This window comes from Triticum dicoccoides, chromosome 1A (assembly GCF_002162155.2).
Source record: "Triticum dicoccoides isolate Atlit2015 ecotype Zavitan chromosome 1A, WEW_v2.0, whole genome shotgun sequence".
In the NCBI taxonomy this organism is placed as follows: domain Eukaryota; kingdom Viridiplantae; phylum Streptophyta; class Magnoliopsida; order Poales; family Poaceae; genus Triticum; species Triticum dicoccoides.
In genome coordinates, this window is record NC_041380.1 from 363,896,495 (window position 1) to 363,913,339 (window position 16,845).

The window sequence follows — 16,845 nt, forward strand, 5'->3', positions numbered from 1 at the left end:
AACTAGGGGAGTTGCGTGGGTTGCAACGATGTTTGGAGTAGTTGTGGGCCGAATGCTACGAAAATATAATCTAAACCGACCGGAACAAATGCCTACACAAATTAATCCAAGGTTGGAGTGCCCCTCGCAATGTAAATAGATCCGGCTTTGCGAGGGATGGAGAGGTAGTAGCTTCAACGCGTGGAAGATACGGTGTGAGAAAGCAAGGTCAATCGAGAGACATATAGATAGAGAAACAAAGTGAGTGTGGTCCAACATTCATTGAACAAATATATATGCTCTGGAGAGATATTGCTCGATTGAGGTTTTTGGCAAGGGTGAGGGATGTAAGATAGAGCTTGAGAGATGATCCAGTCACAGACGTGTAGATATATTTTGTGCGTGGGAGGAAGCAAGGTCAACCGATCACATAGGGTCGCCGTGCGATCGAAAGAGTGAGACAGGTTGGAGAGAGTGACCTAGATAGACGATGTGTGTGAGAGAGTGTACAATGTGAATAGGTCGAATTGGGCTCAAACATGGTGATATATCGTTTTTGTCCGAGAAAGAGCGAGGTCAATCGAGGCATACGAAGATAGAGATAGAGAGAGATTGAGTGAGCGTGGCCCACCATGAGGTCAAAAGAGTGGCGGCGGCTTGGATGGACTGACCTAGATAGACAATCTGTGTGAGAGAGTATAGAGTGTGTCGATCGAGGCCCGAACAGGAAGATATATCATTTGTGTGTGAAAGAAAACGAGGTTAAACGAGACTCGGATAAAGAGAGCGAGATTGAGCGAGTGTGGCCCGCCGTGTGGAAGAAAGAGTGAGACAGTCTCGAGGGAGTAACCTAGATATACAACGTGCATGCGTGCGCACGAGATGTTGGGGGCTAGATAGGCAATGCATGTATTTAGCGCGAGAGAGTGAGAGGGAGAGGGGGGGGGGAGAGAGAGAGCTCGGCATGGGGTGCAATGGCGGGTGTGTGAGGTAAGTACATTTGGTAACAGAGTGGAAAAGGGGGTTGTGTAGTTGAGAGACTTAGAGATCGAAACATGGAGAGATATAATGAACGTGTGTTGGAAACCGATTGTAAGATTTGAACCGAGGACCAGGCATACGGGTAATTATTTCGAATTCGTGCCATACTAAGTTTTGAAAAGTTGACATTGACTCAGTTTGTTGTGCTATTTTGTAGGTCATATGTTTGAACCCATCCAAAAGTTTTCTCACTACCATGGTGTTCATCATATACATATGAATTTGTATTAAAAAAGTAGCATGGATATAGTGAAATGCGAAATCCACGTTAGAATTGGAGATCGCTACGTGACACACACTCTAATTCAAATAACTAATTATGTGACACACACTCTAATCCACATTAGCGTGGGTACCGTTTCATTTTTTTTCAAATAACTCCTCATTAATTAATTTATAGTACTCCCTCTGTTCACTTTTATAAAACCTTGAAGACATTTCAGACAATGTGCAAAACAGTTCATTTTAAGTTGTCTGAAACGACTTACAAAAGTGAACGGATGGAGTATCTTGTTTCGAATGACTAATTATTGCAAGGAAAACACGAGCATGGTAATACATACAGATTCGTTTGCAAATGAAAGAAGATTCATTTGCATTCTCAAATGTAGGCGCACCAGGCAGACCAGGGTCATGTCGGGATGGATGCTGCTTCGGTGCCTTAAAGGAAAATGCCTTTGGGTCACTCACATGTGGGCCAGCCACCTTTTGGGCCCACATGTCGTGGACACAAAGGCAGGTGCCTTAAGGCTTCGAAGCATAGTCCTGTCGGGGTGGTCATGTGTGTCGGACGGACGCGTAGCACCCAGCCACCCACCCCACGACAATATAAGTTTGCGCTTCCACGTGTTGGATTGAAATATCTGGCGGCCCCAATTCCAGCCCTGCAAAATCTCTCTTCTTCATCGTCCCCTTCCGCGCCCAGATTGCTCAAATCCCTAATTCGCTGCCAACCCTCGAATCGCCCCTCGTCTCGTCTCTTTCCCCACCGTTCCCCACCTCTGTGTTGGACGACGACGACGAAGACGACGGTCGCGCTTCACCACCGCACCGGAGCTACCTCATCTACGCCCTCGTCCACCGCCCCGGGTGGTCCACCGACAACATCGGGCGCCGCAACCGACGTGCCTCACAGACACCGAGTTCCACCGCATCAGGTGCGCTTCACCGACGCCGTCTCCCAGCTCACCGGGGCTACTTCACCGAGCACATCGTCGCACCTCCGCCCCCCGAGGCCGTTGGGGCTTCACCAACGGTCTCGTCCACCGCATCGTAGTGCTCTGCTGCCACTCAAGATCTGCATCCGTGTGCAGCCAGCCAACGCCAGCGGATCACCCTCAACGACTCTGAAGTGACCCGCACTCTAGCTAGGCGAGCATGCCCAAACGCCGGCCCGAACTAGGTATCCACACATCACTCCCTTGTGCACTATTCCGACGATGTTTGGATATCCTTTCACTGCTCTCTTAGCTTACACGCCTATGCAACTCTGACTTTAACTCTTATTTCTTCTGGAGATATCATCTGAAACAAGCAAATCCATTTTTTAGCGAAGCATGACGGCGCTAGGGGATCTGGTACACATCCTGCACACCCGTATAACCTTGTAAGTATCTGTCCTTCGGTACAACATCAAGGTTGATTCCTCTTATTTGATCAACCATTCGTCGTATCAAAAATGCAGAGGTGGATGCAAGGAGCACAAGGCCTGCACATCCAAGCAAGTGGTAACATGGACTTGTACATGGAACATCCCAAGTGCAAGCAGAGCTGCAGTGAGCCTGTACAACGAGCTAGCGTAAGTCCCTGCATTTCATTTAATTCGTACTGGCATTCGTGTATGATTTGTGTGCAGTGGCTGATCCACGAATTCAAGTTACTAGGGGCGAACATTTAACTTAAAAAATACGAAGGCACTTGCACTCCGGAAATCAACATAACTTGAGAAATGTGAAGCTACATGCACTTTGAAAACCAAACACTAAATGATGCAAGCACCAAAAAACACAAAATGCAACATGGTGTACAAGGACTACAAACATGGTCTGTACCTGCTTGAATTATTCGTTCTCTGGCTGAAAATATCGAAGTGTAATTGCACGTACAACCAGTGCACAAACTGCATATCAATATATCTATCCTGCACAAGTATGCCAGTAGTTTCAAACAACAGATTAGAAAAGTATTTATGCTATGTTGTCATGATACGGGGACTTTCTGGTAGATGGCCTCGACGTTTCCTCAAGCTATGAAAATGCATTATAATTTGCTTGTCATCAATGCCTGCAAATCTCTGTCTCTCTCAACATAGTAGATCATCATTAGACACTAAATCCTTCAATGAGCTTGCAAAATGCTTGCATTAGATCCCTCATTAGACACTATATGTTCATCACCAGGAGCATGTAAAATGTTTGCATCAAATCCTTCATTAGCAGTTTGTTCATTAGACACTTCAGGCTCAAGAATAACATGAGCTTGTATGTTTGCACTGGAAACTTGATTAGATACATCAGATTTAGTCGGTTCAGTACTGATTGGGGGAGTTATTAAATAAGTAGAAATTGGTTTCATTTTCTCATAGATTCCCTACATGCAAGCAGTTTTACAACACCGTCAGGTTTTACTATTGGCCAGAAATTGAAGAGTTGAATTAGATATAATTAGGGATGTGATGTACCTGCTTGTTGCGCATGCTACTCTTGCAAGCTGCGGTTGTCCGTTTGCGCAAGCTCGATGCCATGCCCGTGCTGCCGCCGTTGCCTCCCACGCAGGCTACACCCAGGGTTGGATCTTCATCTTCTTGTCCTTCCGTTCGCTTGAAGCCCGGCGACCGCCCTCCAACGAGGGTGCAAGGAAGTGCTGTGTCGGTCTGTCCAGCGGCGGCTAGGTTAGGAGCGAACCAGACTAGAGGCTGGAGCGAAGGAATTGGGATTTTTCCTGTTGTCGATCAATATGGGAGGCGCTCGTTTGGGCCGCGAGCCTGCTATAGGGCCTGCCTTTCACTTATGTTATTGGCCCATCCAAATTGAAACATTTTTCTTCATTCTTTACATTGCCTGCTTGTGCGTTGGGACGAACAAAACTAGCGTGGGCCAACCTGGACGACTCAAACTAGGTGCACACTTTACAGCCACCTGAGGCGGCCGCCCATACCAGCCCCTATGGTGGCGTCACCCCTTTTTGCATGTATGATTGGATAGTGAAAAATATTCCAGTGGCGCTTTTGATTTACCCACAGAATGGTTGAATTGCTTGTTTCTATGAACTGAGTTCGCCAATAATGTGAAGGATGCCAGTCTTTTCATCCTATTGTAGATTGCTTAGATCTCGATATGCCAAAAGTAATCGCATGAAATATATACAGTAAAAGCTAGTGTGATGTGTTTGGCTACAACTAGTCTGACTACACGTCCTCATATAACATATCAAGGATGCACCATCTTACCAGATTAACCATTCGACTTACCCATGCAGTGTGGGAAGAAAGAAGTATTGGGACTGCGTATCCAAGCAATTGATGCCATGGACTCCTTCGTACAACCTTGTAAGCGAAAAAGAAGTTGTAGTGTGCCTGTACAAAGAACTAGCGTAAGTTCAGTTACCTGCTTCTCGGAATTTTAGTTGGCCACTTATTGCAAAATTGTTCAATTGCGTTGTTTGGCTTAATTTAGTTTGCTACTGATTACATAATGGCACAACCTGTTAATCATATTGTAGACTGCGCCTATCTATGTGTTTGATACTTACTGTTAAGAATTACCTGTTTGCCTTAACTTAAATATCTACTTGTTTGTTTAACTGCTTTGCTGCTGCAACAACGGGTTACAATAATGTTAATAACTACTTTTCAGCATCCAATTGAAACTCTTTAATTCCTTGTTTGTTTAACTAGTTTGTTGTTATAACTTCCAGTTGAGATGTTTTGCTAACTTCAACTTTTCTGAATCCAATCAGAACTTTAATAGCAAAACAGGTTTGCCCAAGATCAAAGAGCGAGGTCCCCATGGACGTTGCATCATCCCACAACAGTGGCACCGGCCCAATCGTGCATTATGAATTGCCAACTGCTGATGCTCTAGAGGCTAAACTAGTGGTAGAAAGAGATTCTGCTTCTGCACTTAGAGATGAAGTTGACATGTTGAGGAAGCAAACAGCACAATCACAAGCAGTACTCAAGACAACCATTAAATATTTGGTCGATTTGAAAACAAAGCAAGCTGAGACTGACCAGATTGTTAAGGTCCTGAAGGAAAAAAGGAAATTAAATTCCTACTTGGTAAATCATAGGTGAAATGTTCTTTCCATAGTTGAATAACCTTTGTGTTGTCTGCTCATGTAATCAATCAAACCATTTGTTTTAGAGATCATGTAATAATTGTTTTTTTGGTTTGTAATTTTATTTGAGCACAAGTCTGTATTAATTGATAAGACTCGAAGACATTTCATTTGGATTGCTGTGCCAGACCTACAAATATGCCAATCGGGCTGAATGTGCATTCAACAATAGTAGTAGTATAGATGGACCATAAGTGGAATGCATCAGAAAGGGCCAAGATGTTGGCTAAAAAAGGATGTTGTTGTAGCCAAAAAAGTACAGCGGCCTGGCTTATGTATGTTAGTTGATATTATTGATCCATATACTCTATAAGTGTTTATATGTCTGTTAGTTCTGTACATTCTTGGTTGATTGACTCGGTATTTGAATCTTGATACATCGCTTGTGTACATATCTAAATGGGAGTACACATTATGATGTGTGTGACATTTGAGTTGGACATGAAGTGTTCCAAATATTCGAATTCACCTTAAACTGGATTCTAGTTTCTGAATTTGAGTACCGGCATTTGTAAACCATATCCATATATGACAGTGGAATACATCTTTGTCGTCCTTTTGAAGATATATAAAAACACATAGAATGATTTATAAAGATTCATATAGGAATACAAAATGGATTCGAATTTAGTTGCCAGGGTAAACGTGGATGCTTATTGTCCCAAAATTCGAAAGAAGCAGCCAAATGTCCACTCCCACGTCGGCTGCCCGAAGCCAAGTGTTTGGGAGATGGAAATTACTGTCTACCCATTACACATACAATCCATCGGCCCGATTTCCACTGCTCTAAATAGGGGTAGGTTAGTAACTTCAATTAGACATGACACGACCGCCTCTGAGCCCATTCCGACACGGTGGGCGTCAAACATGGGCGGCAAAACTCATTTGATTCAAGCTCGTCCGAAAGACCTCTGTTTCTCCCTCAATTACCATTCATACACGGTGGGTGGCAAAATAAACTCGACTCGGCCGAAATCGATGTAGGCATATATTTTCAATAGGGGCAGGTTTGTAACTTCACTCAGACGTGACACAACCGTCCTACCTGTCAGCCCCGTTCATACACCATGGGCGCCAACCATGGGCGCCAACCACCCTCTCCTCGCCCAAAATCGCTCTGGGCAAATATTGGCGAGATGCGAGATCACCTCCTATCCCCAACCGACGAGACGTCCAAATTTTAAACGAGGGATAAGTTTGTAATTTTCCCATATTTCAGACAGGCGCGTCCCAAAAACATGGTTCCCCGTACCTCTCCCTCCATTTTCCCATTCATACACCGTCCGCGCTAGAACACCGCATCCCCACACCAGCCTTCGTCCGCCACCCCATCCATCGCCGCCGTCCTCCACCACATCCATCGCCACCGTCCTCCACCATGCTGGAGCGCCTACCAAGACCGCGTCGTCCACTGCTAGAGATGGACGTTTCTCATCCACGACGATGGATCAATAGCCTTGCATCGCGTCCTCTCGCTTCATCGGCGTTGTCATCCTCTTTGCCAGGGCCGCTCACACGACCTTCTCTTCCACCGCAACGGGACTTATCCCCCGATGCACCCGTCTATCGTCACAGATCTGCTTCAACGCCACCAACAGCCATCGCACCCCCGATGCATACACAGCACCGCAAGAGAGGTGGTACTTCATATCTCCTCAACTTTTTGGTCTCAACCATAAAATAGATCTTAACTTGGTTACTCTACTTTCTTTTCAGCTCTTAGAATTTAGTTCTTAGTTCGAAGCAAACAATGGATGCTAAATATCATTTCTCCGGTTTGCAGCTTCAAATCTGCCATGGCACAGCCATAATACGATTTAATTTATCATGCTTAGGGTTTAATTGATCATGTTGGTTCTGTGGTGGTTTGTTTAATAGAAATCGGAGGGGAAACCCTCTTTTGCTAAAAAAATATGCTTAGAGTTTCCCCCTTTTATGATCACTATACGATCAGAATACGTGCTTTGTGTCATAATAACACTGCTCCACCCATCAAGCTAAACAAGCCTAGTTGTTCAAATACGGATCTGATATTATTAAAACAGAGTTGTTTAATTGGTTAGCTAAATGTTCCTAAATTAGTTTCGAAAATGCATGTTCACCGCTCGGGTGTGTATCTCTACAGGTCACCCACGGTGGGCCAGCCCACCCTGGGATTTTGGGTCGTCCCAGGCCCCGATTCCACTATGTTCTACTACGCGCTTTCGATCTCTGCTCGCCCCCAGCCGCCTGCCTCCCCGGCGACTTACCGTCCCCGGACGACATGACTCTAGGAGGAGATGCCGGACTAACAGGAGGCCAGGAGCCGCTCGCCCAACAACGACACCGCTGCCCGGGCGCACCGCTGTGCCTACCTTCCCAGTCCGTTCAGGGCTCAGGCGTGCATCACCCACCAAGCCAACCCAATTTATCCTGAGATACGTCCTCAACACTCAGCAGCCACTCCTCATCACCCATTTTCTAATTGATTCATTACTCATTAGGCAGGACTTTCATTAGGGTTTGTTGTGTGCTCAGTGCTACCTACACTTAATGGTTTAGATGTATTTCGGTAATCTTTAGTACCTCTAAAGTTCACAGGGTTTTCAAAATTCCGGCCCTCGGAATAGATAATCTGACTACTTTTTATGTTTCATGAATCTCAGATTTTGAACAACATCATAATGATTATGAGCTTGCGCACATGAAAAGTATAAAGCAGAACAATGCCATGGCTGTCAAACTTGGCATTAAGGGACTGAAATCAAGTCTGGATGCAATGCAATGCAAACGCTCTCCACCTATAGATTCATGCTCAGAATATGATCCTAACAGTGATTCTGAGCTAGAGGGAGACCTAAGTCAATGTAGCTCCCTAGTGGAGGAGTCGGAGGAAGATGCCCTATCTTATTCACCCATCAAGGTACTTGCTCTAACTTTCCAAGGTTACATTGCTCGCACATATCTTGCAACTAATGCTTTGCATTGCTTCTACTTTGTTGAACTGCCATTAGCTTAGTTTACACATCGTGTATGTGAATACGCCCTGCCTATCCATTTTCAGTACATATTCCATCTATCATCATACCATACTTATCCATTCAAATGTTGTTCTTGTGTATCAGACGTTCAAAAGGAAGAGGGTGATTGCTGATTGTGGAGGAGCACAAGCAAAGTATTTGGAAAAGGTAGTGGCACCTGATAAATCAAATAGCCCATTAGGTGTAGTTGCAATATCACCTGACCCACAAAATACCACAACTCTAGCAGACTCTAGCCCTACTACACTGGTCATTTCTGATGCCCCAACTCAGCAGACCCCAACTACAGCAAACAGTATGATTATGCCAGTTGACATAGCACCAGCTGTACGACGCAAAACCCCCATTCCAGCAAAGAGTACACCAAATCCAGTTGCCAAATCCCTTTTCGAACCAGAGAGAGCCCCAATTGTAGCAAATAGGACCCCTGTTCCATTTCTTCCCAGTTTAGAAGACGAAGCTTATGTTGTTGTCAGGAACTTTGTGCGCATCTTTCCTTCATGGAAAGATTATACCGCAGACACAGAACAATTTCTAGTCTTGCTCCGCAACTTATGCGTAAGTAATGTACTAATGTTATTCATGGTCATTACTACATATGTTTCTGCTGACAGAAGACACAAGATTTCATTATTTTAAATAGGCAAGGAGCAAACTGGATTGTGATGACGAGCAAGGGTTGGTTGCGCTTTTCAAGCACTCGTTTATGAAGTATCGTTCCTACCTGAGACAAGCGCACTTCGATGGCAAGCCTCTGAACAAAATTTCTGTAAAGTCTCCGGTGCTACATTTATACGACGGTGACTGGAATAATCTTGTTCACATTGGTCTCGGCTACAGCGTAAGGTACTGTCTATGATATCACATCACAATTTGAACTACATTTCTGCATTTGCCTTAATGTCTCACTTGTACGAAAACTGTTAGCAGAAGAACATTCGTTCTCAAGGGACCACAGAATCTCGCAACTATACTACACACTGCATTGCTCTTGTGAGTACCTCTTGCCCTGTATGACCATACTTACTTTCATAGCTGTTTGATTATGTAGCATCACTGCACATGTTAGCCTCGTAATCGTCCATTTGGTGGACATTATAAGATCCGTATGGACTCTTACATAAATTTAGAATCAACCCAATGCTTTTGAAGAGGTTTAGCTCTGCAGTCCTCTTGTAAGGACTGAACGTGGTCTATCACTGTACTTACATTAACAGCTACCCCCTCTGTCCCATAATATAAGAACGTTTTGTATAGTACACCAGTGTTCAAAACACTCTTGTATTATGGGAAGAGGGATTGGTTCATTTTGTAGCATTTTTCATGTTATCTCCCTCGCCCACCATTTACTAAAAAAGATCAGTTCTATATTTAATCTTACCAACAAGTAGAATACACACACAATGCTAGTGCAGAAGTGTAGCCCATTGCTCTTGTCAGTACATTTTGTCCTGTAACGCTTGTACTTCCAGGGATTGGTAGTTGATTATGTAGCATCAATCTGCATCTTATCTTCATTATCCTCTATCCCTTCCAGTATTATCATATCTATAATTACTCTCTACAAAATGTAGAGTACAGGCAATGCTTATGAAGAAGATTATGTGCTAAAATCCTTGAGTTATCCTTCCCTTGACATGGAGAAGGGCATTATAAAGCCGGTGTTCACTGTTAATGTAAGTCAGTCCTTCTAAAGCCTTTATCCTCAACTGCTGTTTAATTTGCTCATACTCCCTATCGTTTACTGCTGTTTAGTTTGTTGTTTCTACCAAAATGCATGTTCGTAAGAACCATAAGTTCTAAGTTTTACTTGTAAAACCAAATTCCTTATTCATACGATGCACATTACTTAATACTCCCTATATGTATGCTTGTTTTGTGGATCTATAATCCAGTGTGTGGTGAAGCAGCCCACGTTTGCACCTTGTCATATCCTGTTTTATCTTACTGATGTGGCTGATGATATGAACAACATGCCATGCACATTATCCAAAATAGATACAATGATTTTCTTTGCCCTTCATCTATGCTTGTTATGTTGACATGGTAATCCAGTAGTGTGGTGAAGCTCCCCGCATTATGAACAATGCCAAATTATGCTATTGATATTTTCAACTTACTCTTTATTTTCTAATTTGAAATTGGATAGAATTGAGAGAATAGTTATCATCTTTGTTTATACACGTGCAAAACATGTCATCTCTCTGCTTTGTTTCAGGGTGATATGCCTGATGGCATGCACAAGTCTGCTGAAGGCTGTGAGACAAACCCAACATATATTGCAGCAAAGAAGGCAAAACATCTTGAAGATAGCGAGACAACCCCAAAGTCTTGTCTTGATGCAGTGTTCAAGTTACTTGAGACTAACAGTCAGACAAGCTCACAGAATTTGTTGTCTGAATCAGTTCGACTTCTTCAGTCCCAAGTTCTAGTAGAAAGGCATTCTGCAACTCAACTTCGACTGGAAGTCCTATCTCTAAGAAAGATCGCGGAGAACACCAATCAGAACCTCATCGCTAAACAGCTACACCTGGAAGCTATGACCGACATGCTAGGCCGGTCTCACAGCCTTGCTCGGCAGCTTGCGCAGCAGTTCCCCCGCAAGGCTAACCTTTCTTGAAATATCTTGGAAGTGGTCTCAGTTCAGTATTATTTTGTTAAGCTGCAATGGTGCCCAGTTTTTGTAATCTGCTTCTTCGTTGCGCTTTATGATCACTAGTGGCGAACTTCGATGCCCAGTGGATGTAATATACCTTAAATTCTTTATTGTATAGTGTAGGTTTATTCTTAGTTAATATGTCATAATTTCTTTATTGTATAGAGTAGGTTTGTTCTTAATTCCTACTAGTTACTGCAATCATTCGCTATCTGGAAAAAATCAGATGTAGTCGACTGGACCGAAACATTCGACTCTAACGGGCCAGGTTTTTAGCGGGCCTGAAACACGCCGAACAGCTCACGGGCCGGCAGCAGCCCGAAATGAACCCCGACCCATGATTATGCGAATCAAATCACGAGCTTTTAACAGGCCAAAATTGTCTCGGTCCTTGTTTGGCCCAATCAGATATCGGCTGTGAGCAGGCCGGATGCAAACCGAGCCGTAGTTAGGCCCAACTATATGACGGGCTTTTAACAGGCCGAAATTAATATAGGGCCAAAATGTTAAACGGGCCCTTAACAGGCCAAAATTAATATTAGGCCGAATTACTAAGTGGGCCTTTAGCAAGTGGGCCCAAAAGCATAGTGTCTAGTTGACGGGCCGAATCTGATATGGGCCATAATTGAGCCCAAAGCCTCTTAAAGGGCCGGACCTGATCTGGGTCGTAACTTGGCCCAGAACGTGGTAGGCTTTTAACGGGCCGGATCTCATATGGGCCACTATTAGGCCCGGAGCGTGGCAGGCCATTAATGGACCGAATCAAATATGGGCCGGCACTTGGCCCAAAACATGACAGCCAGTTAATAGGCCGGCCTACTAGGGTCCTCAAAATCTTGTGGGCCTACAGCTGGGTCGGCCCATTAATGTCGGCGAAATCTCGTGGGCCTTTAGCTGGGCCGGCCCATTATGATCTGCAAGAATCTTGTGGGCCTTTACCTGGGCCGGCCCATTATGGCACACAAAAATCTTGTGGGCCTTTACCTGGGCCGGCCCATTATGGCCCGCAAAATCTTGTGGGCCTTTAGCTGGGCCAGCACATTATGGTCCGCAAAATCTCGTGGGCCTTTAGCTGCGCCGACCCATTATGGTCCGCAAAATCTTGTGGGCCTTCAGTTGGGCCAGCCCATTTAAACTTGATGGGCCGGTCCACGTGCCAACATATCATAGGCGCGTCTCGCCCATTGGATGAGTGACACCTATGCCAACGCGGACCTGACACGTGTCTCCTCCAGCCAATGATGATTTTACACGTGGAAAATCCCCATTGGTCGGGGCTGTTAACGGGTTATCGGATCCAAAACCCGACCCGATAGCTTAACGGCGTTCTGTTATGGTGGATGCCACGTGTCGGTCACCCTTGAGGAAAGCACTTCTGTGACGCACGATTTATCTTCATGGAAGTGGACACTTCCGTGATGATAATTTTGGTAATGTCATGGAACACTTCTACGACAGCACATGTATGACTATATTGATTCTGTCATAAATTTGTCATGGATTTACATGCATGACAAAAAACGCGACCTACTGTGACAAACACGTATCATCACGGAAGTGTATTTTTTTGTAGTGGAAGTACTAGAGCAAAATTATATAACTCAAAAGATATAAGCAAAGCACATAGAGTATTCTAACAAATTCCAAATCATGTATGGCTGTGTGTACAGCAAGGATGATTATGGTAAACTAACAAACAAAGACTCAAATAATACAAGACGCTCCAAGCAAAACACATATCATGTGGCGAATAAAAATATAGCTCCAAGTAAAGTTACCGATAGAAGTAGACGAAAGAGGGGATGCCTTCCGGGGCATCCCCAAGCTTTGGCTTTTAGGTGTCCTTAGATTATCTTGGGGGTGCCATGGGCATCCCCAAGATTAGGCTCTTGCCACTCCTTGTTCCATAATTCATCAAATCTTTACCCAAAACTTGAAAACTTCACAACATAAAACTTAAAGTAGAAAATCTCGTGAGCTCCATTAGCGAAAGAAAATAAAATACCACTTCAAGGTACTATAATGAAGTCATTCTTTATTTATATTGATGTTATACCTACTGTATTCCAACTTCTCTATGGTTTATAAACTATTTTACTAGCCATAGATTCATCAAAATAAACAAACAACACACGAAAAACAGAATCTGTCAAAAACAGAACAGTCTGTAGTAATCTATATCTAGCACAAGATCTGGAACCCCAAAAATTCTAAAATAAATTGCTAGACGTGAGGAATTTATCTATTAATCATATGAAAAAATAATTAACTAAATATCACATTCCAAATAAATATGACAGCAGTTCTCGTGAACGCTAAAGTTTCTGTTTTTTACAGCAAGTTCAACAAGACTTTCATCAAGTCTTCCCAACGGCTCTACTTGGCACAAACACTAATTAAACACAAAAAACACAACCAAAAATAGGCTAGATAAATTATTTATTACTAAACAGGAGCAAAAAGCAAGGAATAAAAATAAAATTGGTTTGCCTGCCAACAAGCGCTATCGTTTAACGCCCCTAGCTAGGCATAACAAGCAAGAATAGATCTAGGTATTGCCATCTTTGGTAGGCAATCCATAAGTGGCTCTCATAATAGATTCATAAGGTAATTTAATTTTCTTTCTAGGAAAGTGTTCCATGTATTTCTTTAATGGAAATTGGAATCTAATATTTCCTTCCTTCATATCAATAATTGCACCAATCGTTCTAAGGAAAGGTCTACCAAGAATAATAGGACATGAAGGATTGCAATCTATGTCAAGAACAATAAAATATACGGGCATATAATTCCTATTTGCAACAATAAGAACATCATTAATTCTTCCCACAGGTTTCTTAATAGTGGAAGTTTAGAGAGAAATCGTCAAAATCACGGAAACCTAACAAATCACACAAAGTCTTTGGAATCGTGGAAACACTAGCACCCAAATCACATAAAGCATAGCATTCATGATCTTTAATTTTAATTTTAATAGTTGGGTCCCACTCATCATAAAGTTTTCTAGTGATAGAAACTTCCAATTCAAGTTTTTCTTCATAAGATTGCATCAAGGCATCAATGATATGTTTAGTAAACGCTTTATTTTGACTATAAGCGTGAGGAGAATTTAGCACGGATTGCAACAAGGAAATACAATCAATCAAAGAGAAATTTTCATAGTTAAATTCCTTGAAATCCATAATAGTGGGTTTAGCAACATCTAGGGTTTTAATTTCTTCAATCCCACTTTTATCAAATTTAGCTTCAAGATCAACAAATTCTGAATTCTTGGAACGCCTTCTAGGCCCGATCTGTTGTGCTCTCGGATGTTTTTAGGGTATATGGAGATATATAGGCGGAAGAAGTACGTCAGGGGTGTAGGGGAACGTAGCAGAAATTCAAAAAATTTCCTACGTAACACCAAGATCTATCTATGGAGAGACCAGCAACGAGTAGAAAGAGAGTGCATCTACATACCCTTGTAGATCGCTAAGCGGAAGCGTTCAAGTGAACAGGGTTGATGGAGTCGTACTCGTCGTGATTCAAATCACCGATGATCAAGTGCCGAACGCACGGCACCTCCGCGTTCAACACACGTACAGCCCGGTGACGTCTCCCACGCCTTGATCCAGCAAGGAGAGAGGGAGAGGTTGAGGAAGACTCCATCCAGCAGCAGCACAACGGCGTGGTGGTGGTGGAGGAGCGTGGCAATCCAGCAGGGCTTCGCCAAGCACCATGGGAGAGGAGGAGGAGGGAGAGGGGCAGGGCTGCACCAACGAGAGATCAAATCATGTGTTATGGGCAGCCCCTAGGCCTCATATATATAGGGGAAGGGGAGGGCTGCGCCCCCTTTAGGGTTTCCCACCCCAAGGGGCGGCGGCCAGCCTCCAGATGGCATCTGGTGCGGCGGCCAAGAGGGGGGGAGGAGTCCATCCTCCCCAAGGCACCTCGGAGGTGCCTTCCCCCTTGAGGACTCTTCCCTCTAGGGTTCCCTAGGCGCATGGGCCTCTTGGGGCTGGTGCCCTTGGCCCATGTAGGCCAAGGCGCACCCCCTACAGCCCATGTGGCCCCCCGGGGCAGGTGGCCCCACCCGGTGGGCCCCCGGGACCCTTCCGGTGGTCCCGGTACAATACCGATGACCCCGAAACTTGTCTCGATGGCCGAAACAGGACTTCCTATATATAAATCTTTACCTCCGGACCATTCCGGAACTCCTCGTGACGTCCGGGATCTCATCCGGGACTCTGAACAACATTCGGTAACCACATACAAGCTTCCTTTATAACCCTAGCGTCATCGAACCTTAAGTGTGTAGACCCTACGGGTTCGGGAGACATGCAGACATGACCGAGACGTTCTCCAGTCAATAACCAACAGCGGGATCTGGATACCCATGTTGGCTCCCACATGTTCCACGATGATCTCATCGGATGAACCACGATGTCAAGGACTCAATCGATCCCGTATTCAATTCCCTTTGTCTATCGGTATGTTACTTGCCCGAGATTCGATCGTCGGTATACCGATACCTTGTTCAATCTCGTTACCGGCAAGTCACTTTACTCGTTCCGTAACACATCATCCCGTGATCAACTCCTTGGTCACATTGCGCATATGATGATGTCCTACCGAGTGGGCCCAGAGATACCTCTCCGTTTACACGAAGTGACAAATCCCAGTCTCGATCCGCATAAAACAATAGATACTTTCGGAGATACCTGTAGTGCACCTTTATAGTCACCCAGTTACGTTGTGACGTTTGATACACCCAAAGCACTCCTACGGTATCCAGGAGTTACACGATCTCATGGTCAAAGGAAGAGATACTTGACATTGGCAAAGCTCTAGCAAACGAACTACACGATCTTTGTGCTATGCTTAGGATTGGGTCTTGTCCGTCACATCATTCTCCTAATGATGTGATCCCGTTATCAACGACATCCAATGTCCATAGCCAGGAAACCATGACTATCTGTTGATCACAACGAGCTAGTCAACTAGAGGCTCACTAGGGACATATTGTGGTCTATGTATTCACACGTGTATTACGATTTCCGGATAATACAGTTATAGCATGAATAAAAGACAATTATCATGAACAAGGAAATATAATAATAATACTTTTATTATTGCCTCTAGGGCATATTTCCAACAGTCTCCCACTTGCACTAGAGTCAATAATCTAGTTCACATCGCCATGTGATTAACACTCACAGGTCACATCGCCATGTGACTAATACCCAAGAGTTTACTAGAGTCAGTAGTCTAGTTCACATCACTATGTGATTAACACTCAATGAGTTTTATGATTGATCATGTTGCTTGTGAGAGAGGTTTTAGTCAACGGCTCTGAACCTTTCAGATCCATGTGTGCTTTACAAATCTCTATGTCATCTCCTAGATGCAGCTACCATGCTCTATTTGGAGCTATTCCAAACAACTGTTCTACTTGGAGCTATCCTAAATTATTGCTCCATTATATGTATCCGGTCTCTCTACTCAGAGCTATCCGGATAGGTGTCAAGCTTGCATCGTCGTAACCTTTACGACGAACTCTTTAACCACCTCCATAATCGAGAAAATTCCTTAGTCCACTAGTTACTAAGGATAACTTTGACCGCTGTCCTGTCAGCCATTCTTGGATCACTCTTGTACCCCTTGACTGACTCATGGCAAGGCACACTTCAGGTGCGGTACACAGCATAGCATACTGAAGAGCCTACGTCTTAAGCATAGGGGACGACCTTCGTCCTTTCTCTCTATTCTGTCGTGGTCGAGCTTTAAGTCTTAACTTCGTACCTTACAACTCAGGCAAGAACTTCTTCTTTG